Source organism: Periplaneta americana, chromosome 3 (genome assembly GCF_040183065.1).
Source record: "Periplaneta americana isolate PAMFEO1 chromosome 3, P.americana_PAMFEO1_priV1, whole genome shotgun sequence".
Taxonomy (NCBI): Eukaryota; Metazoa; Arthropoda; class Insecta; order Blattodea; family Blattidae; genus Periplaneta; species Periplaneta americana.
The window spans coordinates 105,335,988-105,361,630 of NC_091119.1; the positions used below are offsets into that span (position 1 = coordinate 105,335,988).

Genomic DNA, 25,643 nt, shown 5'->3' on the forward strand with positions numbered 1-25,643 from the left:
GTGTTCTCTGATCTGCTATGCATATGATCATCAAGTTGTAGTTCAATACTGTGATTATAGACGTCAGGAGTAACCAAAATGTAAAGGCGTGCATAGGTAACATCATTACGGTTTGAATTTTCAACATCAATTTTCTCAAAGCTTGCATTTAAGAGAAGTGCCTTTCTTGCACCCAACCCCTCAATTTTAATAATTTCACTCAACATCAGTTTTCAAAAATAGAATAAGATATTATTCTAGAAATCCAAACTATGCACTGTTATGCAGCATAAAATGAGCTTTAATTAGCTTAAACGCGAAAATATGCCACAAAAATATAAATATCGTGAAATATTATGCATTTATAAAAAAACTATTATCAGAAATATGGTCCCTCCCTGCAAAGGTTATATGCAAAAAGGTCCCACGTTTGGTAATGTCCACGTTAAAAATGTCCATTGTTCAAAAGGTCCTACAGTTATATGAAGGGCTCACAATCAGAGTGGACGAAGTCCACCAGTGATCAGTTTGTGTATTAATACAATCTCGGATGAAGAAAACTTAGATTTATTCATTGCCATAACAAACAAAGTCCATAACTCATTTGTTACTCCACAGAGGGCAGCATTTCCTATGGAAGGTGAAGGTTGCTAAGCGTGAGCCAGGAACTTTAAGACTCAATATCTCAGAACTATTCCAGATGGACTTGGTCCACTCGGGTTGTGAACCCCTCATATGCTCCCGGCCTACAAGGTGCAACATACTAAAATAACTGCGTTTCATAAGAATCACTTTCATAAAAAATCTTTTTCAGAGAAGTCAGTATTCAATTACGTCAGGCTTTTAAAAGTCCTACGTGTTACTTCTTGCTGTACTTCGTATGTTATTCAGCACTTCCTTCACCAGTACCTCTGTGACTTTTGGAGGATTCAAATGGTTTTCTGTACCATCTTTTATGGCTCTAAGATTTCCCAAATCTGAATTAGTCGTACATCTCGCATTACAGTTCCTCCGATCAAAGCATCTCCAATATTTTCGGTTGTCTTGATGGTAGTTGAAAGACTTTTCAATGGTTTGACCAATTTTATATGGTAAATAAAATGTGGGACTATTTGACCTGTGGATCTTTCAGCTACGTGGAACATTTTTTGTTGTGATCCTTTTCATTAAGTTGACCCTACTATGTGTGGGACATTAAATGTAAGACTATTTGGTTCGGATCCTTCTTGGTTGGACATTATGTTAGTGGGGACATTTTTGATGACCTTTCTCTCTTGGAAGCATAAAAAATGCCAAAACATTATTCAAATATATGCAACATAAAATTTAGTTTGATAAGCTTAAATGTAGATGATTCCTGAAGATAATTAATCGGTAATTAATTACAGCCAATGGAAAAATATATGCAAATGCATGAACTTTCTGGCCCTATTTATCAGCAATCACCCTAGCAAAACTGCATAATACGAACAACGAATAACAGCTCGCACAAGAAGCGCGTTACAAACTACCGTCCTTGTCAGCTCTGACTTGTCCATGACTGTTCTTGGTGATGATTGACTTGTTTCCTGTTCAAGCTTACGGAGACATTTCTGAAAAGTGTGTTCAAGTCGTTCTCCAATTTCGTACAGTTTGCTATCAGTAAGAACATGCTGATACAGGTACGGCTATAGTGTGGGGACGACAACGAAAAGGATAATCTCACACAGCAGTAAACACAAATTCCCGAATCTTTTCATTAGACAAATCGTTCCTAATCTTCTCTGTGGTGGTATCCGAATGTCTTTCTAAACAACTTTTCTCTATGCCAGCCGTGGCGAGAACGTGACTCGCGAAACATTGTGGCTCGCAGTGATAGCTGTGCATTTCGCTTGCTTCTAACCTCCGCCAACCCCAAACCCTCTCACTCACTGGAGTCAAACTCCGTTCCATTTGTATTTGTCTCTGACCTGCGAGTGCATATGTCTCTCTCGAAACCATGTATGAAAGTTCCAAGTAGGATGGGAGGACGCATTTTTTTGCTGTCAATATGATGAGAATATTAAATGTATGATTTGTTCACAAGTATTACAAGGAAAACGGTTGTATAACATAAAACGGCATTATACTACATGTTACTGTCATCATCATCATCATCATCATCATCATCATCATCATCATCATCATCATCTCTGTACGTCGGCCCTTTTAAGCAGATGTACGAATAATGCGGTTAGCTCTTCAATTTGAACTCACTGATTTACTATGTGATGTTAAATGAAAGCTAGATGTAAGGATTTGACAAATGTTGAACTTTAAAATCTTTGCCAAAAAATAAATATCCGAAGCTTCGTTCTTTCGCTTGCTCTGTTGAAACCATGTTCGCTACAACTTACGTTTGTGAAAAATTATTTTCAACAATTAAAACAGTAAAAACCAAATGTAGATCACGACTGACAGACAAATACCTTCGTGATCAACTACGACTGGCAGTAAGTGACATAATTCCTGATTTTGAAACTTTGTCGCAGAGACATTCTGAAAACAGTTAATTTTAGGTTGTGATATTGTTCATTTCTTTCTTCGTTACACGTACTAAACATTAGTTTGTAGCCTTGTACTGTATTAAATTATATTTAAGTGCTTGACGTAAGGAAAATGAAAATCCGTTAATAAGTCAGACAGTTGCTTCACTTTCCCTTCGGATGTCCGCCTCCCTCCATAGGTGCTACGCACGTTGCAGGTTACACAGTGGCTCGACGCACGATTACATTTTCGCCACCGCTGTTCTATGCTCTTAGTATCAATAACATGTGGTGACGAGAACAACCACCCTACTAACTTTCTTAGTCAAATCAAATTGTCTCTATGACCTTGGCAACAGTAACACATGGCGTAAAAATAATTGTGCGCATATTATTGTATCATGTGAATTGTCTCTGAGTCTACCGCTGTGATTGTTTGGATAGATACGCGTTTCCTCAACCAAGCAGCAAGTGGTTCGATTCCCGACATTGTCGTGGATTTATTTCCATTCCACGGACCTGAGTGTTTCTTGTATTATAATTCTCCAATGATGTCTCAGCTGTGGCACTGTGTAGTGGTGACCACATGGCCAGGGAGACCTACAATGTGAATATGTTTGATGTTGATAACTCTCCCCTATGCTGTATTCGCTTGTAGGTCGTTATAAATGGAGGAGGTTAAACAGACAAAGAAAGACTTTTCTCTGAAACCTTCAGAGGCAATTTGTCGGTACGTAAACCGATGTAATCATTTCCTTGCATAATGGTATCTTCTATTTTAATGCCAATTCACGTTTAGAATGTAAATTGCACACTTCGTACGCTAAGTCTGATGATGTTTAATTTCCCATGATGCTGCTGTCTCTGTCGCTGGCATTTGTGGGAGTTCCACACTACTTCACTCTCCTATTAAAACTCTATGATTTATTCCCAACTCTTTTTGTTTGAGGCAGCTTGTAATCAAACAACATTCAACCCAAATTAATTATCATTAATTAATACTTCCTGCTTTATTTTTCGTCCATTTCGCAGTCATTCAGATTGCAGTGCACAGTTTTAAATTCTCGTAAGTCCCCTCAATAAAATTTCTTGAACGTATGCAAATTTAATATCTTGCTACAGATACAAGTTTCGTTGGAACAAATACACTTTAACAGTAACAGATAATTACATGGAAGGCAACACATTCAGCCAAGGTTCCGTCACTTTACAGGTATAGGTTTCTTTGAATAGTTTTAATGCAATTTGTTATTTTTATTTCAATCTTGTACAGAGAAATTGATAGATAAAACACACCGATGGGCGGCTGGCGATATAGAGACATAGACAAAAGTATTCATACACAGTCATGATTTAAGCACAGTCTAGTATATACAGTCGCGATGCTCAATATGTAATAAATATGCATCCATAGATAGTTGCTAACCACTAGGATCGCTAGTATTGCCTCATTACAGACAATGCGAAATAGTATCTGCAGAGGCTATTGTTCCTAGCAATCTTACAACTCAAGCTTCGTGACTGTATATACTAGACTGTGATTTAAGTATAATATCTGTTATTTAGCGTAATTACAGTATGTTTATTAGTGATCAGTTTTATAATAAAATATGGTATCATAGTATGTATTATGTAAATAAAAGACAATACTTTTTTCTACATTACACAATAAAGTTATAAAACGAACTTGTAGACCTATTTGTTTACAACGATTTTTGATCGGACAGAATTATTCGTACAGTGCGAGTTAAAAGGAACAAATGAACTAGTGAACATTAGACATTCCTATTCAGTTGTCTCAGTTGAGTACTACATGGTCATAGAGAAGGTCTTATTGTCTGGAGAGAGACTGATTTGTTGAAATGGGTGGAAAAAGTAAGGAAACGTCTGTTGAAGAGAGGCGAATAATTCTCTCACCTCAAAATGAAGAAAAATTATATTCCGAGACAGCAAAAACAGTTTAAAGGAGCCGATCTACTGTTCAAAGCATAATAAATAGGCTCAAAGATAAAATAGTGTTAGTAAGCAATCGAAGAAGTGGACTTCCAGAGAAACTTTCTTCAAGAGAAGAGAGGTATGTAATGAACTTAATTAAGAAAAGCCCTAAAACAACTTCATCTGAAATAGCAGCTCAAGTAGAAGAATAGTTTAACAATCCAGTAACTTCTCAAACAATAAGACGGGTCCCACATCGCGCTGGGTACAAAGCTAGACAAAGCTAGGATATCAAGAATGAAAACCCATATAAGCAAAATAAACAGAAACAAGAGGTAACAATTTTCAAAAGAGTATGTAGAAAAAATAATAAGTTTTGGGAGAATTAAAGCAAATTTAATACTTTTCACAATGATGAACATGTTTTGATTTGGAACTAACGTACCACGGAGTACAATGGGAAGACTGGAGGTGGTGGTGTTATGGTATGAGGATGTGTGGCCACTTCAGGTGTAGAAAAGTTAATTTTTCATAGAGGACAATTATGCATAAATTCCAGTATTTGAACATCTTCATAGAAAATCTAAAAAACCACAGAAAAACTAAATCTTGGTAATAATGACCTCAAACATACGGTGGACATTGTTCGTCGGTGGTTACTTTACAAAACCCCTCACACATTGAAAACACCTCCACAGTCTCCGGATACAAATCATTAGAGCATCTGTGGAGTGAGTTAAGAGTCCAGGATGAGAAAACATCATGTAACAAGCAAGTCGCATATGAAAAACAGTCTGCAGCAGGAATGGAGTAACATTGGATCAAAACAACACAGAAGCTGATGCATTCAATGCCAAATAGGTTAAGAGAAATTACATACAGGAAAGGCATGCAAACTCGCTATTAAATCCAAGTCAACAATACAATTTTTCTCTTATTATTGAAGGTGTATGAATACTTACGTCCTGCCATATATTGCCCGTGCAGTGAGAATAAGCATTTTTATTTTGCATTATCGTGTATTTTCGTTAAAAGTTTCAGTATATATTTTACATTGGCGTAAAGACCATAATTTTCTTTGCGGCAATTAGTGCAATCTTAAATATGTTTCTATAAATATACAAAATATTCTTTTCAACTCGTCTGTACGAATATTTTTGTCCATGCCTGTAGTAGACTGAAAAATGAATGGATGGATGAACTGACGGACGGACAAGTGGGTAAGTGGACAAACAGATGGATAGGCAGGAAGGTAGAAAGAGACAAATAGAAAGACAAAGACAGAGAGGAGGCATACAGATGATTAAAAGTATTAAATAAGTGAATAAATAAAAAAAAAAACGCGTGTATACCTACATACTGTATTACTGCATATCTATCTGCTCTCTTGCTGGCGATGCCTGTCATATGTACTTCACATTAGGCCATTGAAGAAATTCATATTATTCTGTATAAGCAATGTTCTGCATGATTTATGGAATAGTGGTATCATATAAGTAAATAAGGCAATTATCGTTAAATATGGAACTACTGCAGCTCTAATTGGTAGAAGAGTTGCAGCTGGCTAATGAAGCCAAATTTCTGGGCAATTCAAATACTGTAAGTAGGCTAATGCTTTGCACAAAAATGAACTATTTCTTTCATCCTTCTTTTCTTTCTTCCATCTATTCTTTCACCCTTTTTCCTATCTCCCTTCCCTTCTTCCTATCTCCCTTCCTTTCTTCCTATCTTCATTCCTTTCTTCCTTCTTTTCTTCCTTTCCTTCTTCCTCTCATCCTTTCTTTCTTTCCTTCTGTCTTTCTTTCTTCCTCATCCTTTCTTTCTTTCTTCCTTCCTTCCTCCAATCATTTCTTCCTTCCTTTTCTCTTTTCTTATATTCCTTCCTTTCTCATCTCTTCTTTTATCTCCTCCTGCACCAACTTACAAGCCAATGAAAAAATATTTTTCCACTCCCACTGCCGTAAGTATACTGTTATTACTTCTTTTTTTTTTATAGAAGTAAATGGGGTTTACCGTGATAATGTTGGTTGCTATTGAGGACGGGACCTAAGTCACATTACTTCTCTAAGAAAGAAAGTGAAGATATGTTTCGTTGAACAGTTGCATAGCAACTCGACAACCCTCCCTAAAATTATGATATTAAATCACGTAAAATGAAGAAATATATTTTGTTTCATACTAAGTATATCAAATTTTACTTCTTTCCACACTCCAAAGCAGTACGGAAAATGAAACTTTACGCTATAGTTACTTTCCAGACTCCAGGCCGACAAACATACGAATACATCATGATAAACCTAGTATGAGAAAACTCAACTATTAGCCTTTCAGTCTATGAATTTACCTAATAAATTGAAGTCACGTTCAAGATACGTACGTATGGTATTTCTGTCAGTTCGCATTAACTTCCTAACTTAACTAAATTAATTTACTTACATAAATATTTATTTCACCTTTTTTGCACTGTTTCATAATATCTGGTATAATTTTCATTGCTACAATTGCATTTATTACATGATTCTCTCAAGACCTTTGTATCGCATCGTGACGATTCTGCAGAGAAGAAGTCAGCTTATTTTCCTGTTCCTCTACGGCAGCGGTGACCAAAGCGGGTGTCGTGATTACATCATGTAATCACAGACATTTAAACGGGTACGAGGAGTTTCCTGTACACTGCTGTGTTTTTCATTCACGTATTGAAGGCAAGCAGTGGCGGTATCATGTCGCTCTACAAACTCTGTCTCTACAAGCAGTAAGAGGTGGTTTCATAAAGATCGAGAACTTTTTCGTTGTTCTGTCGGACATTTTGCTCAACGGTTCAATCAGGAAAGTATAGGAACATTAATTGCCACGCTGAATAATGTATTATTATTATCATTATTATTAATAATAATATTATTATTATTATTATCATTATTATTATTACTGACTACTAATTATGGTATGTGTTTCTATAATTCTTCTGTGAATATTGGTATTTTTAGATCTTCTCCCTAGAAGGATAAAATTATTAGGTTTTATCTCAATTTTAACCTCCTTAATTTTTAGATGAGAGTAATAATTTATTAGTTATTCATTTAATAATAATATTGTAGAAAAACTGATTCAATATTATGTGCTAACGAACTGTTAAACGCCAGGAATTGACATGTTTTAAATCATAGCCAGGAAGAGAAAGAGGACATAAATAAATGTAGGCTAAGGAAGTCAGCTACCTAATGGGTTTGAAATATCTCTTGCTCTAAAGCCTTTTAATAGAACAGAATTTTTCAAAAGAGTAATGATTAAAATAGCTTAAATAACTTGTCCATAAGAAGTTTTTAATTTTGAAAAACTACGAATTTCTCGACCAAGTATCGAGAGAAGAATTTAGAAAATTCCTGATTATATTCAAGAGAAAGGTTAAAAAAAGAAGCAAGAAAAATCGTATAATATTCACTGGCTCTTGATGACAGCAGTGACATTACTGATACAAAAAAAGCTTGAGATTTTTATCCGCGGGATTGTTCAAGATGTTAGTACAGGAACCACCACTGGTTGTAGTTTTCATGCCAAGTACCTTTCCTCAGTCTCCTTACTTCATAGGCTGTTTGTCGCATGTAATCACTGTAGCTCGAGTTTTGGTCACCGCTGCTCTACGATCACGTAGGCAACGACCATTATTATGATGCTGTTCTCATTTTATACATTATGGGACATGAAGATGTCACAGAACGACAGGATTCAATATGACCAACATTAATTAAATAAAGTAACTTACTGTTGTATTGAACTAATTCATCATAAAATCACAATGAATTTGATTTTCGGAAAACGTATTATTTGTCTTTCTTGTGTTAAATTTTATATTACCTTGTTAACATGTTTCAACCTGCTATTTAAGAAAGACAAATAATATGTTTTCCGACGTGATATAGTGTTAAAAGTTGTGTCATCAAGATGTATGTAGAATTTTATTTACTGTCTTCCTTGAACAGAATCCTTTATACTCCTACTCATACCTTATTTTTTATTTGTTTGGGATTAATTTTTCCATCGCTTCGTTGCATTCTACCAATACTTCTTTTGAAATCTCACATCCCTCTCTTAATTCTGCCGCCATAATTATTCGCAACAATTCTCGTCAACTGTTTGTTAAATGACCGGAACTATGGGTCCTATAACGAGCGTATTGTCTGCCTGAAATGCTGTGTGTGTAGTAAAGAATCTTTGAATTTCACAAATCTGTAAGAGGTGGTGATACATATTTTTTTGGGATGCCACTGGGAAACTGGTCTTGCCCGACACAAGTCATAAATCGGGGGTAAGGTTACACCGGAGATCGAACCCGAGTCCATAGGATTCCGAGTCCAGTGCTGTAAGCAAATTCTACTTTCATTTTATCGTTTCTTGTTGATTTAATTTCGCATGCTAATATAGTAATTTTCAGTTACATTTTGGTAGACACACCTATAGGCCTATAACATTTGTTCCATTTCACTCGTACTCTTTGTATTTTTAAGATGCTCTATATTCTTATCCTATTTTTCATTTATTCATATAAAATCTCTTGAATTTTATTTTAATATATATTTTTTAATCATAAACGTTTTTTCTAGTCTTCCACCATACATCCCGTTCCATTTCACTAGTAAGCCTATATCAATCCCAACATATTACTTTGCGAATAGCTCTCATCACTAATGCAGTTTTTATCTTGTAATTTGTTTCAACACCACATTATTTCTGTTCCACGAATTTATGACACGTTTAGACCATTTTTAACGAATCCAATCAGTTATTCATATGATGTTACTTCCTGGTGATTTCAACGAGCGTGATGCTTTTGTATATCTTTTCATCTTCATAATACACAATTCGTAACGTCAGGATTATAATAATCCTACACCAGTACAAAATCCGCAAACAAATACTGGATAGTCCAGAATGCCTTTATCCCACACTTAAATCTATCAGAATTAATAGGATACATTAATTGTGTAACACAAGCAAATGCGTTAAGAAAAAATCTCGGTGAAACTTCAGTATCTCCCCACACTACACTTTGGAGAGAAAACTTACTGCAATCATTAAAAGTTGAAACCTTTTCACATTCTTCGGCCTCACGTCACTTAAATATCCCATCAACTAAACCACTAACCTTGTCACATAGCTCAGTCCTATAGCCTTATTTAACCCATCGTACCCGTAACGAAACGTAAATCAGACGTCAGTCCCATGTGTGGTGTGGGGAGATATCGAAGAACGGCCAACATCTCAAACAAATTTGGATAAGGGGCAATATTCTATGAAGGAAGAGTTGGGTATAGTGAAATGTCAGATTCGAATATTAGAAATTAATTCATTTTACTAGAAACTCATTCACAAGTATTCTGTCTATTGATGTACAATCTGAAGAAATAGAGTAGTAGTGAATCAGTTCATTACCTCACTTCATGTCTACGAAAATATTAAAGCTAGTAACGTCATATTCAGGAACAAGAATACATTTACTACGTTTTCATGAAGTATTCAAATCGATTTGAATACGCTTACCGTAATGAATACGATCCCTCTGATCCCTCTCTTCAAGCAATTTTCGATACGAAAACGATTTGAATACGAAAGCCGAGATGTTAGCATTTTGGTCATCCTGCAGGCTTGACTATAAACAACGTTGCGTTTTCGAAATGAGGCGCAAGAAGCTTAATATTCTGGTTGTTAATGTAGAAAGTTGATTATTTTTATGAAAATACAAAATATTATGTGTTATAGGCCTAGTGTAACATGACTATAAAACATAATTATAATATTGCGCTCGCTCTTAGTAAAACAGATAACAGATCAAACAAATTACTGCAGTTCATGCGTAGGCCTATGTAAGTCGTTTCGAATACGATACGATACGATACGATAGGTGTATCGACCTTGAGACTCAAATCGTGTTGAATTCTCGTTTTCATTATGGTTTCAATATGGTGTGATTTGCATACTTCATGAAAAACTTAGTAGATAGGCCTATTATGGAGTGAATGTCCATCAACAATGCTATCATGTATTGTGTTTGGTGGAGTTTCTCAGCAATGAATTTCCATTGTCTGCTGATCAAATGAAGATACTAAAAGAATGTATGTATGTGTATGTATTTATTTACACTGCAAGTGGGCAAGCACCCGGTGGCAGTGGTAAAAAAAATGCCATGCCGCCATTACACAACACATGGATCCATGCTCTCTGTCCACCTTCTGTGTGGTTTTCTTCAACTTTACGTTTTCGTTCACTTCGAAATTTTGTTGCTTTGGAAGCGGTAACAAAGAAAGTCATGAGGCACATCAGAAATGAATAACTAGTAAGAGTCAGCATAAAGCCCACAAATATACAAAGAATAGCACTAGATATAACTAAATATTTCTTACGAAGACCCCATGCAGCTACTACCAGTGGAGTTATTACTGATACAAGCCACCTTGTTGGAGGGATTACAAAACCATCTTCATGATAAATTGCATTTGCGTCAACCGTGAAAAAGGAAAAGGCAAGATTTCCAATCCACATCAGCATAGACAAGGGAAGTGCAACAGCACATATTAACACTGGTAACAAAGTAGTTGCCTTTGTTGTATCTTTTTTCACATGTTTTTGCAGAGTTGTAGCTGCCATTGTGCATTTCAACCGGTAAAAAAAAAGAAACTTTGTAGGACGTCTGAGTTTATAAGATTGTTCATAATTAATTTGTTCCTGAAATACTTCTTGTAACTGTATACCACTGATGTGGTGTATTCCCTTCCCAGCATATTCCACAATACAACCAGTATGATCATCAATCCCTGAATATTGAAGTGTCGCTCCTAGAATAGAATCAATCAGACTCCCTACAAAACCAGCAAAAGCACCTGCAAAGATGAGTGGCCATTGTGGAGGACTAGCAGCGAGTATATTTGAATCCACAAAGTAGAGGACAGACAAGTAGTAGGAGAGACCAATAACTGTACCACCCAAGAGACTGCATATCAGTCCAGGAATTGTTACACCTCCATTTGTACCTTTAGGCACTTTCTCTCTGGTGGTTATGAGGAATGGTTCTGCATGACCAACAACTGTTCCCATTACTACAAGCAAAGGCATCTAGAATTCCAAGACTTAACCAAGAGGCTCGGTAATCTTTGATGAAGTTTATTGGTCTTTCCCCACAACCTGAATCCAGCATGTACAAAAATGCTAGCAGCATATGGACCTATTCCATCAAATGACCAGTTGCCATAGAAACCCTTATGCCATAGAAACCCCTAAGAAGAGTTTGAATTAGTACTGCAAGGGTATGCAAAGCCTTAATTAAATAGCCAGATATTTATAAAAAGGAAGAATGGATGACTGGATAAAGATAAATTACAACACATGAAAAATGAGAAATTCGAAAGTACTATGATTTCATCTGCCACTCCAAGTCTGCTCGTGGTATATTCAAATTACCCTGAAAATCATCAACACACATCATATTTTCAAAACTATATTACTACTTGTTACATTTACAATACGAAAGCAGATACTTAAACAGTCTATTATGAAACTAATTTAGCTAAATGACAGCTATGAGCAATATGGTATGAAGATAAATACAAATAAGACAAAGAGCATGGTCATACGAAGAAAAAACTTGCGAATTCTAAATGAGCCAGTAGAGCAAGTGGACAATTTCACATGCTCGCCAGGAAGTCAAAAGGAGGATAACAATGGGAAAGGAAGCTTTTAATAGAAAAAAGAGCATTTTCTGCGGACCTCTGGAAAAAGAACTAAGGAAGACACTAGTAAAGTGCTTTGTATGGAGTATGGCAGTGATTGGGGCAGAAACATGGACATTACGACGAAGTGAAGAGAAGGGAATAGAAGCACTTAAATTGGGATATGGAGAAGAATGAAACGTGTGAAGTGGACAGACAGAAGAAGAAATGAAGCTGTGTTGGAAAGAGTGGGTGAAGAAAGAAGATACTGAAATTGATAAAGAGGAGGAAAATGAATTGGCTGGGTCACTGGCCGAGAAGAAACTGCCTACTGAAGGATGCACTGGAAGGAATGGTGAACGGGAGAAGAGTTCGGGGTAGAATAAGATATCAGATCATAGACGACATTAAGATATATCGTCGTTGTTCCTGCAATAACTCCTATGTGCAAAATATACAATTTTTCAGTAGGAGGAAAAAACACATTTATTCATCCTATGGCAGCCGCACATAGGGGATTGTGAATGCTTAAATTTTAAAAAGAAGAAATATAATTGTATATAGGAGATTTTATTATTTGCTGTATAACTATTTAAGCTATTTAATAGAGCAAACATCTGAAAATCGTTAAATATGTCACATAGGAGTTATTGCAGGAACAACGACGATATGGATCATTATGAGGAAAAGAAAAGGAAGGTAGAAAATAGGAAAGATTGGAGAAAGCTGGGTTTGCAGTGAAAGACCTTTCCTTGGGCAGAACACAAAATGAATGAATGAATGAATGAATGAAACTAATTTATAAATTTCCTAATTTTGACGAGTGTATTAACTGTATAATATTATGAACGTGTTTCATACGCTATTTTATAAAACAATTAGGAAATAGCATATCAAATTTATAATGATGCGTAGTTTTAGATCATGGTCTACGAAGAAAAGGTTTGCTATGGCAACAATAATGTATTAAATGATATTGCACGACAAATCGTTTCACAATTATATGGTGCGCGGTAAAAGAAGCGTAGGACAGAAATGGGTGGTTCTGAATTAAGATGGCCGCCACGTGAATATAAAAAATAGACTTCAGAGTGTGTATAGGGTCTATGTAGCCTCTTTCATTGTGATGTACATAGATCTTCTGATTTCCAGCCCATCATAATATTACTGGTCCTCATTTCAAACTTCGCGTTCGTTCTGTAGAAGCCTTAAATGTTATTATTTATGCCCTAGTTACTACGTATCACAAAAATATTAATTTTGTGGCATAAGTTAAGCCGTCACAATATATGTCGTGAAGTTTCAGGTAGCAAAGTAACATTCACGGTACCGGTACAATAATGTAGCATATTGTGAATGATTTTGACTAAAGACAAAGACTGTTTTTGCTAGACATTTGAAATATATTTCCTTCTACTAGCACAGAAACAAGACAAAGATGTTAAATAGTGCCGAGTAGCTATAGCAACGAGAACCACTCACTTACCTTAATCCGATGTATTCAGTAATTCCCACAAACCACAAGTCTCACGAACACGTAAAATAAAGAAAACTGTGGTGTCTGCAGTAGATGACAGAAAACTGCAATGGAAATAGAGCCTCTGATCACATACACTTCCAGCCGCTCACTCAATACGACTGACTAACCCGTACAGTTACTCGCATAGACACACTACCCTCTTTTCAAACGTGATGATGCAATGTCAGGACAGCTGTGTAGCCGCCATTAATAAAAACAGGCAAAATACGAAACTGCATATTCTAAACCGGTGGTCTCGAACTCAGAGCATTGTGTTCTTATCAAGTCTTGCCAGCCCTTCATCTCGGCGAGGAGAAGTAATAAACTAGGGACCGTACTTACTCTCTAAAATAAGTAATGTAGGCCTACACTGATCAAACATTACTTATAATATTAAGCTTATGTACAATGTTGTGTGCTCTAATGCAAGGTATTTTAATACACCAACATTCCAGAATTCCCAAAGGCAATACAGGATTCCCAATAGCAAGTGAAACTTCAAATACCGGTACGCCCTTTGAGTCACTGAACTCGTAGATTTAATAAATTCGAGAAACCAAGACGAATTAAGTGTTCTCTATCCCACCTTTGTTTTTATTGGGTTAATTTACGACTCTTTATCAACTGCTGTGGTTATCTAGCGTCTGAATAATATGAAGGTAATAATGCCGGCGAAATGAGTCCAGGTTCCAACGCCAAGTTACCCAGCATTTGTTCTTAATGGGTTGAGGGAAGAGAAAACACCGGAAAAAAAACCTCAACCATGTCCCAATGAGGATTTCAACTCTGGCCCGTTCGTTTCACGGTCAGGCATTCTAACCATTACTCCACAATGGTGGACCCCTATTCCACCTTTACTCATTCTTTCGAATCAAGTGAAAGTCGTTTCAGTGTTGCCACGTCTTCTTATAGACCTATATGTGTAAATTATTGTTTTAAACGGGTTTTACTAATCAATTTTGCTACCTACATAATTTCTCCTGTTCTACAACTTCATGGGTTTTTCATGGTATACAAAACTGACAGAAGTTTCACGTTGCTTACCTACTGCTACAGTACAGTATGGAGGAATCTAAAAGACGGAACATAACATTTAACATTTAACGATTCACAGCTCGAACTTATTGATCTTCAATGTGACCTAAGGGCTAAAGATCGTTTGAATAATACTACTAGCCTGGTTCAGTTTTACAAGACTAAACATTAGCAATAATATCCACGACTACACAGGCTGGCTGTGAAAATGATTGCTATGTTTGGCTCAACATTTATATGTAATCAACTGTTTTCTATAATCAACTTTAATAAAGGCAGACATCGAACATCTCTAACTGATGTATCATTACGATCAGTAGGCTACTGTTCCTTTCAGCTGCCAACAGCATAAAACCTCGTTTTGATGTACTGATAAATAAAAATATAACAAAATGATATTGTACATTTAAGTAGCTATAGAATTTCTATTACTTCTGTAAAATAAATATTTCTTTATTAATTAATAATAGTCCAAGATAGTTTTGCAAACACTGAAAGGGAATTCATTTCATAAACACTCGTAATAGTACTTCCTTTTGTGTATATTTTGTACGAGATCACCCCTTCTTCCAGTCCACCCTTATACAGAGCGCAGCTAATATCTGCATTCCGCTCATGAGCTGTGAGCCGGCTCGGAGAGCTCAAACCTTGTGCAGGCCTGGTCTAGGCAATGCAACATTATTTTTTTTTCTCTACAGTGTAAAAAATTGAGTTACGAGTACCTAGTTCTCGCGTTCAGGTAAGGTTTGATGATGCTGAAAAAGTTTAATCATGCAGAATACATTCATTCATTCATTTATAGTGTTCTGCCCAAGATAAGACCTTTCACTGCATACCCAGCATTCTCATATTTTCCGCATACGATCCATATATCTTAATGTTGTCTATGCAGATTTATTGTATTTTATTTTCCAGCATATAACTAGAAGATGAAACCGGGATACTTTAGCAATCAATGTACGCAAGCATTGACTATAACTTTTGCACACTCGGTACTGGGCCCACACTGAGGACATAAACAAAGGTAGTACAGCCTGGTTATGATTGAAAATAAAGTACATGAATACATATATTATACATGCAAGGTTCCGTCTTCTTCGGTTTCGTTGCCGGCATTATAATGAACGACAAAATACATCCGAAGATTTGCGAACTGAAACGTCCTGCAGCGATCACTCAAACAGTTTTTATATTTTGAGAAGGACCGTTCAACATCACAGGATGTCAATGGTGAATGCAAATAATACGACTGGTGGTTCAACATTGCACTTGTACACATTACCAAATACAGTAGAGCGTCTCGTTTAGGCACAGTGAAAACGTAAACAAAGTGCAGGTAATGTGTGGGAGAGGACGAGCAATTAATATAATTAATTGTAACTAAAACCTTGTGCATCCCTCGTGTTTATCGTACGGCTCGACCTCCCCCACACGTTACCTGCACTTTGTTTAAGTTTTCACTGTGCCTAAACGAGACGCTCTACTGTAACGTAAACACTAAGGCAAACAACCTCGACACTAACGTCAGACAACTGTCCACTATGACTGTGCACAGTACTCTGCTGGCTTCGGTTCGGTTCCTAGCGCAACGGAACGGCTGACAGGTCATTTTGTGTTCTTAACAAAATGTGCCTACAAGAGTAACGTCACATGTCTAAGCTCCGTTTTGCATCAACCTATTGCAGCCGTAAAGGTATCCCAAGCCTGCCGTCTACATATAACGTATAGACGAAACTATTAATGGTTTACTTTGTAAAGAAGGATGTAAGTCTGTCCAAAGGTTTAGGAAAGGAGACATTTTAATGTTGAAGTACTTATTTAATATTTTCATATTTGCCAAAATAAATGTAATATTTCGGCAAAATTTTCTTCATATTATGCCGGTCTCTAATTATTAAACTATAAATAATTAATTTAGAGATATTCACTGGAGAATTTGGAACTCTGGGTCAAATAAATCTCAACAAAAACACAAAGCTACAAACGTAGACTCCAAAAATATATTACCTAGCCTTGGTGAAATGTGAAAACCTCAAGTTTTAAGACTACGAACGCTTTACCTCAGAATATGAAGTTTGTTTGCATCATATGGGTTAAAAATGTGTCAAGACTCAAGTTCGAAGATTTGCTTTCTCTCACTAAGCAACTACAAGCATAGCTCAGGCGGTAGGGGCGTTTGTCTCCCGATCCGGAGCTGCGCTCGGGCGGGGATTAAATTTCCGCATGGGCTAATTAGACCTACCTGATTTGGTTTTTCCCCAGGTTTTCTCCAGCTGGAGACGAAAATCAGATAATCTCATAGTGAATCATCGGTCTTATCTATAATATTTCACTAATTCTATTGATGATAAATTACCTGGTAGTTCGGTAAAGCGCTGTTAATTTACCATTACAACACTACGCTCATGTTCGCCACATTTGTTATTCAACGTAAGCATGCTAGTTTTCCATCCAGTTGGCCGTGGTTCGGTCCCTAGCCTGCTCATAATGAAATTTGTGGTGGAGAAAAAAAAGTGCAGAAAGTTTACTGGGGCACTCCCGCGTCATTCTTTCATTTCATTAACACATTCCACATCCTCTGTCATCCCCTGTCCTGTCATTTGGCATCTGCAATACTTATAAATACACTGTGATGTTCACACCTGCGGAGTAACGGTTAGCGCGTCTGGCCAGGTGGCTCGGGTTCGAATTCCGGTCGGGGCAAGTTATCTGGTTGAGGTGTATTCCGGGGTTTTCCCTCAACCCAATAAGAGCGAATGCTGCGTAACTATCTGTGCTGAACCCCGGACTCGTTTCACCGGCATTATCACCTGGTGTAACATGAGTTTTGGGACTAGCTCTAATTTATCATGACGAAAAGTAGGCAAAGATACATTTATTTGTTGGATACTACGTTATAAAGTTACAGTAAGCCCCGAATATGAGCTTGGTACAGATAGTTGCTCGGTTCTGTGGCCGGCGTAGATTATGCGTGACAGCACCGTTCCTTCCTTGTCTCTGGGCATGATGGTGCGGCCCTTCTACACCGGTCACAGGAACCAGCAACTGACACTAATAAAGCCAACATAGATGGTTCTTCATTTTTTTGCTACCCCTCATGATGAAATCGATTATTAGCTCTGAAAAGTTTGGTAAAAAGTTTGGGACATGCTGCAAGAATCGAAAATGATGCAGAACGCTCCTCGTAGAAGTCTTAAATTAAATTTATGACTTTTTCTAAGATACGTAAATGACTGAAGTGTATGAAAAGTATTATTATTATTATTATTATTATTATTATTATTATTATTATTATTAGTAGAAGTAGTAGTAGTAATAGTAGTAGTAGTAGTAGTAGTAGTAGTAGTAGTAGTAGTAGTAGTAGTAGTAATTGAAACTGATGAGGCAAAATCTTTCACGTTCAAGTAAACTGGCATATAAATACAATATTCATGCTGACATCCCACAGAAGTTCTGACTTATAGAATATAATAGAATAGAACAGAATTTCTGCATTAATTGTCTCTGTCTAATTACTATACTTGCCAAGAGATAAGGGGTTTACATGTTCAAATCTGGTCCAAGGCGATGCAATTCTACAGTATGACTTTTTTTTTACAAACTGAATAAAGCTGGAAACTATCGGAGCTTACCAAGAGCGCACATTGCACCCTTTTTGCCAATTAGAAACGCACATAACCCAAAGTCACAATTATGTTAAAAGCGCACACGAATTTTCCTTCCCACTTGTACAGATTTAGATCTATCTATTGCTTACGTATTTACAAACGAAGAATTAAGTTAGCAATATGTCTGGTTAAAAATTGGTAAGCGCTCTTGTGATTGAGTTAGTTAAAATTAGTTTAAATTGCGTTATTAGCGCAAAGTTAAATATAACTTACCTTCTTTAAAAATTACAATCTGGTAACCTCTCTTCTACTCTACTTTTCCTGACAATTTCAAATGTAGGTATGTGTTTTCTCCTGCTTTGTTTTGCGCTCTTTCTTGCTGGTACCTCGAATTTTCAAATACGTTTCTGTTTGAGTTTTTATGAAGACATCTATGGCTAAGTGAATTATAAAAATTATCTTCAAAATGTTTATGAAAAGATTCTGCTCCATTGATTGTGCATGGAATACCAGAAGTAGAAAAAGCCCACAGTGCAAGAGGAAAGATACTGTCTTCGGCGTCTAAGTTTCTAGAATATAGTCTCAGGAACTGCTAACTCTGTTCATTTCTGGCACATCACTAATAAGGTCTACAAAGGGTTTCTTCTGAAAAGTTGTATCGAGTCTCTTAATGTAGTGCGATTTAAAAAACATCTAAAACTTTCGAAACAGTGCGCTTTCAAAACCATCTAAAACTTTTGAAATATCGACCTTGTGCACTTTTGATGCGTGCTCGAAAATGTGTTCCTGAATAAGAAAACTTTAGCTCAACATAAAAATATCAGAGCAACACAATACGCCCCTAGGCCTACAAGCGGCTAAAACCACATGGTTTTTTTCATCCCTCCAAATGTAATCCATAACAATCGTGATGCTCTATTATTTAAAGTAATTCAGAGCCACAGGCGCTACTATGGTGAAAGACGCGTTTGCCTGTTGGTCTGGAAGTGCGAGGCGTGGGTTCGATTTCCGATTAGGCTCATTGTCTGTTTTTTTTGAGCTCTTGCTCAATTGTGAAGCGAATGTCAGATAATAACATGGCGATTATAGACAATTGCCATCTCGCCATCACCAATTCTAAAAAACACCAAACAATCTAATAGTTGATAATGTCCTTAAGTAAAATAATTCACTGTCCTTGACTACTGGTTCTCAACGTTTTCCTTAAGATCATCAGACCTTCCTGCAATTTTCTTTTCGCATTTATATTGCCTATATTTAAATCCTATAATAATAATAATAATAATAATAATAATAATAATAATAATAATAATAATAATAATAATAATAATAATAATAATAATAATAATAATATTTATTATTATTTATTTATTTATTTATTTATTTATTCTGGTGAAGTTAAGGCCATCAGGCCTTCTCTTCCACTTTGACAGTAGAGTGAGTCTGGAGATTCATAGTTTCCGGTTCAAAGATATAAATTGTGAAGTCTATTCCTACTAGAAATCATTTTTCTGAAATTTATTTACACTCATTACCTAATACTCGAAAATCTCTTTTATGTTGTATGCCAATCCCTGTGGTCTGGATGTTTCCATGATTTCCCTTAGATGATGGGTTCGCTGTTTCAGACTTCATGAGGACGATGAATGTCTATATATTGGTAAGTAACATTTCTTTCAGAAGAGAAGTAAATCTGAATGTTCTGGCCGGGAATTACGGAAATTAGAACACAAATAAGAGTCAAAAGTGAATTTTTCTAGTCATCGTCTTCACCCACAATTCTATGACGGGAATTTATGTGTTGCATTTTAGAGGTTTACCAAGCCGTAAATAAAACTCTTCATACGTCAAAGTAGTAGAAACCAAGCATATCTCTATCCAATATGTATTTATGGAGACTAGAACTACCAATAAACCAAAATTTTATGAAGGTTTTGTATAAAGTTGTTAAACATAGAACATTTACAACAAGATATAAAATTTTAAGACTTGCTACATTCTGTTAGACCATAAAAGAAATGAAGAAAAAATAAAAAATTGCAAATAAAATCGGATGCACACTAAGAATGGATGAAAGTAGAATCTCCCCACAAAATCTGAATTACTACCAATCTGGAGGGAAAGGAAGACTACTAAGACTTCAGTTCATTCATTCAGTGTTCTGCCCCAGGACAGGTCTTTCACTGCAAACCCACCTTTCTCCAATCTTTCCTATTTTCTGCCTTCCTCTTTGTTTGCTCATGTGATCCAATAATGTCGTCTATTACCTGATATTCTACCCCGAACTCTTCTCTCGTTCACCATTTCTTCCAGTGCATCCTTCTTCTCAACAAGTTCCTTTTCCTCTTCATGATCAGTTTCAGCGTCATTCTTTCTTCACCCACTCTTTCCAACACAACTTCATTTCGTACTCTCTCTGTCCACTTCACACGTTCCATTCTTCTCCATATCCCCATTTCAAATGCTTCTATTCGCTTCTCTTCACTTCGTCGTAATGTCCATGTTTATGTCCCATACAATGCCACATTCCATACGAAGCACTTCACTAGTCTCTTCCTTAGTTCTTTTTCCAGAGGTCCGCAGAAGTTGCTCCTTTTTTATTAAAAGATTCCTTAACCATTGCTGCCCTCTTTTTGACTTCCTGGCAGCATCTCATGTTACTGCTTATAGCCTAGATCAGCCGTGGCGAAAAGGCCATGGTGCGCCGAGCCACTGTGTAAGCTGCAACGTGCATAGCACCTATGGAGGGAGGCGGACAACCGAAGGGGAAGTTAATGTTTAGGACGCGTAACGAAGAAAGAAATGAACAAGAAAACATAGGACACATTATCACAACCTAAAATTAACTGTCTTCAGAATGTCTCTGCGACAAAGTTTCAAAATCAGGAATTATGTCACTTACTGCCAATCGTAGTTGATCACGAAGGTATTTGTCTGTCAGTCGTGATCTAAATTTGATTTTTACTATTTTCATTGTAGAAAATAATTTTTCACAAACGTAAGTTACAGCGAACATGGCTTCAACAGAGCAAGCGAAAGAACGAAGCTTCAAATATTTATTTTTTTCCAAAGATTTGAAAAGTTCAATATCTGTCAAGTCCTTACATCTAGCTTTCATTTAACGTCACATTGTAAATCTGTGAATTTAAATTGAAAATCTAACCGCATTATTCGTACATCTGCTGTAAAAGAATCGACGTACAGAGATGATAATGATAATAATAATAATAATAATAATAATAATAATAATAATAATAATAACACTTAACCTTTTAATGTTTCATCAGTAACATGTAGTAACTTATAATGCCGTTTTATGTTATACAACCGTTTTCCTAGTAATACAGGCTGTTTAAAAAATACGGGGCATAATTTCAGGTATGTATTTCCCACATGTAGACAATCAAAATAGTTCATTACAACATGTGTTCGGAAATGCTACATTTCCGAGTTATGGCCTTCAGAACATTGAAATTCACCGGAACGTTTTTCTTTCCGCAGGTCGTTGTCATTACAGAAAATGTTCAAAATGTCCACCTCCTTCTTGAATACAGACCTCACATCGATGTCTCATTGATCTGCGAACACGATCCCAAACTCCAGGAGTATTGCGTATGTCCTCAGATATGATAAGGATACAATTGATACTCTTTCAACAGTCTCCAGACAGTCGTATGAGGAACATTGACTTGCAACGCTACCCTTCGTGTGCCGATAGAAGGAGTCATGTTCACAGCCTCCAGAATCTCCTCCTGTACTTCTGGAGTTGTAGATCTTGGTCGTCCCCTTCCCAAACCAGGAGAGTTAAATTTTCCATACTCGCACAGACGGTAATGGAGACGTACAAATGTCTTCCGATCTGGACATTGTCGCTGTGGGTACCTCTCCTGGTACAAACGACGAGCCAGCGCAGTATTGCCGTCCGCCTTACTGTACATGAAGTGTATCTCTGCCAGCTCTTGATTTGAACACATGTCGCACAGTCTAACGCCTACACAACACTGAATGTAACCTTCGCCTCGGAATGAACTGTCAGAGTGCCCTCTTAATGTCTCCTTTGACGGCAACGACCTGCGGAAAGAAAAACGTTCCGGTGAATTTCAATGTTGTGAAGGCCATAACTCGGAAATAAAGCATATCCGGACACATGTTGTAATGAACTATTTTGATTGTCTACATGTGGGAAATACATACCTGAAATTATGCCCCGTATTTTTTAAACACCCTGTATTTGCGAACAAATCATACATTTAATATTTTCATCATATTGTAAGCAAAAGAATGAATCCTCCCATCCTACTTGAAACTTTCGTTTTTTATAGAGGTACATTGTTTCGAGAGAGATATTGCGACGATACGGCACTCGCAGGTCCGAGACAAATACAAATAGAACGGAGTTTGACACTCCAGTGAGTAAGAGGGTGGGGGTTGTAGGTAGGAAGCGAGAGAAAAGCACTGCGAGCCACAATGTGCTCGTGAGTCGCATTTTCGCCGCGGCTGGCCTAGATCATATATGTAACAGATAACTCATTGCTATGTTAAAATCGGCAGCACTTTGAAGAGAACAACCGCCAGGATCGCCACTCGCTCGCTGTAAACGAACACGAGATGGCAGTACAGTCGCTAATGCAATTCAAATGGGAATTATGACGTGACTCCTTATGTAACAACTAGATGGCAGCGTAGTAAACCTGACAAATGTTGTTAACGTCAAAGCCTATAAGTCCGACCTATCTGGGTATATATGATCTAGGCTTATAGTACACTCCAAGTATTTGAAGCTGTCCACTTGCTCTACTGCGTCATTTAGAATTCGCAAGTTTATCTTCTCTATTTATCTTCCTATGACCATACTCTTCGTTTTATTTTCATTTATCTTCATCCCATACTGCTCACAACTGTCATTTAGCTCCAGCAGCATATCCTTTAGTGTCATTTCCTCTCCTGCTAACAACACCATATCATCAGCAAATCTTATGCACTTTATTCTTCTTCCTCCCATATTCTGAAAACAGTTCTTCACTATATACTCCAAGTAGATGTTGAACAGGGTAGGTGGTAAAGGACATCCTTGACGTACTCCTCTCCCAATTTCATTTCCTTCTGACATTTCTTCTCCTATCCTGACTTTGGCTCGTTGTTTCATATAAAGATTGCTGCACAGTCTTCTCTCTTTCTTATCCACACCTATTTTCTTTAGGATATGCCTGACGAATTCATTTGTGTACGGACACGGATCACATGGTTTAGTATCTTGAAGGATAGTCCCCTGCGGTGGCTGAGTGGCCAGGCCTTGTAGTGTTTGATTATAATTATTTTCTAGGAGTCTCGCAGGCGATCTGGGTTCGAGTCCCGGTCAGGCCTGTAGCGGACAAGGTCACACTTTAAGTTTTTCTCCGGGATCTCCCGTTTCCCTATATCAGGCACGTAGATCATTCCGTCAACATCTCTCCGTTTCGTTGTCATTCCCTAGCATTCATCGAACGCCGACTGGCGACATGCGGAGGGGCTGGCCTAGGGACGAGTGGGATTGCCTGATTGAAACCCGGGTATGCAGCGAACCTTAGTGTAGTAGTCAGCCAGTGTGGATTTCGGAAATTGCTTAGGTTGAGGATTAGCACAATCGATAATGAAAGGTCGTAGTGCTGGGACGTAGTGTCCCTCACTAAATTAAATTAAAAATAGAGGATAAATATTATTATTATTATTATTATTATTATTATTATTATTATTATTATTATTATTATTATTATTACTGTTACTATTTCGTCAATCATGTTACATTTCGTATTAGAGATAAAGATTAATGCTCTTTAGATACTGTATATTTAGGTCGAAGAATAAATTATTTTGAAGGAAAGCTTTTGAAACATATTATTGGGGAGATTTATTTATTTATTTATTTATTTATTTATTTATTTATTTATTTATTTATTTATTTATTTATTTATTTATTTATTTATTTATATGTAGACGCTGTATAAAGTACTGGGTTATTTAGCGCTGTTGGAATTGATGATAGCGAGATGGTATATGGCGAGATGAGGCCAAATATTCGCCATAGATTACTTGACATTCGCTTTACGATTGGAGAAAAATTCGGAAAAACTGAATCATGTAATCAGGTCAAGAGGGAATCGAACCCACGACCGAGGGCAATTCCGGATCAGCAGGCAAATGCACTACCGCGTGAGATACGCCAGTGGCTTTCGTGAGATGTTATATCACACTTGGTGGAAATAAACCTCACGATATGAATTGCTCTGTACGCAATGTTGGGTACGTTAAGATCTAAGGCTGGCCGTCCACTGGAACCGAAAGCGGCCGTATATGGCCGAATGATCCCACAACAAGAGAATGCATTGGCGAGCGTCCATTACACTCGCCCTATTCGGCCGTTTGCTGCCGAAGACGGCCGAATGACGATTGGATCCAATTCAGATGGGATTTTCCGGTCTCATTCGGCCGAACAGAGCAACACGTGGTCACTGTTTCCATAAATTTCGCCATGAACGCCGAAAAATTAATTAGATCTTGTATTTTTTTTTCATTAAACAAGTGAACTAAAACTTTTAAGGCTTAACAAATTATTGTTCATGTACTACTTACTTTAATATCACTGACAAACGTTTCTCAAGTGGTACAACTTCTTTGAAATTTGACCATTTTGAGACTGATGGACGAATTACATTAAAATATATTGAATTGTATCAACATTCATCCGATAGTAATCGAAAAACTTAGCACTATCTTCTAGAAGTTTATTGTGTAGGTGTAGATGATGAAACTTACCCATGGAGATAGTTACACAACGCAGAACTGCACGCTGTATTCCTTACTTACCTGACATAATTAGGAACATTAAATCCAGACTTTGAGATGGGCAGGGCATGTAGAACGTATGGGCGAATCCAGAAATGCATATAGAGTGTTAGTTGGGAGGCCGGAGGGAAAAAGACCTTTAGAGAGGCCGAGACGTAAATAGGAGAATAATACGAGTATTAAAGGATTTGAGGGAGGTGGGATATGATGATACAGACTGGATTAATCTTGCACAGGATAGGGACCGATGGCGGGCTTATGTGATAGCGACAATGAACCTGTGGGTTCCTTAAAAGCCATTTGTATATATGTATGTACTTTTTAGTTGGTTATTTAACGACGCTGTATCAACTACGAGGTTATTTAGCGTCGATGAGATTGGTGATAGCGCGATGATATTTGGCGAGATAAGCCGAGAATTCGCCATAGATTACCTGGCATTCAACTTACGGTTGGGGAAAACCTCGGAAAAAGCCCAACCAGGTAATCAGCCCAAGCGGGGATCGAACACGCGGTCGAGCGCAACTTCAGACCAGCAGGCAAG

At 37.1% G+C, this 25,643-nt stretch overlaps 1 protein-coding gene across 1 annotated transcript in view; it reads right to left on the reverse strand.

Moving 5' to 3' along the window:
* LOC138696356 (putative gustatory receptor 28b) overlaps window positions 1-13,738 on the reverse strand; it is a 447,398-nt gene extending 433,660 nt beyond the window's left edge. Inside the window, exon 1 of the mRNA XM_069821182.1 lies at window positions 13,602-13,738. The gene's annotated coding sequence lies outside the window, so the exon portion shown is untranslated. The remainder of the gene's footprint in view (window positions 1-13,601) is intronic.
* Between the last annotated feature and the right edge of the window lie 11,905 nt (window positions 13,739-25,643).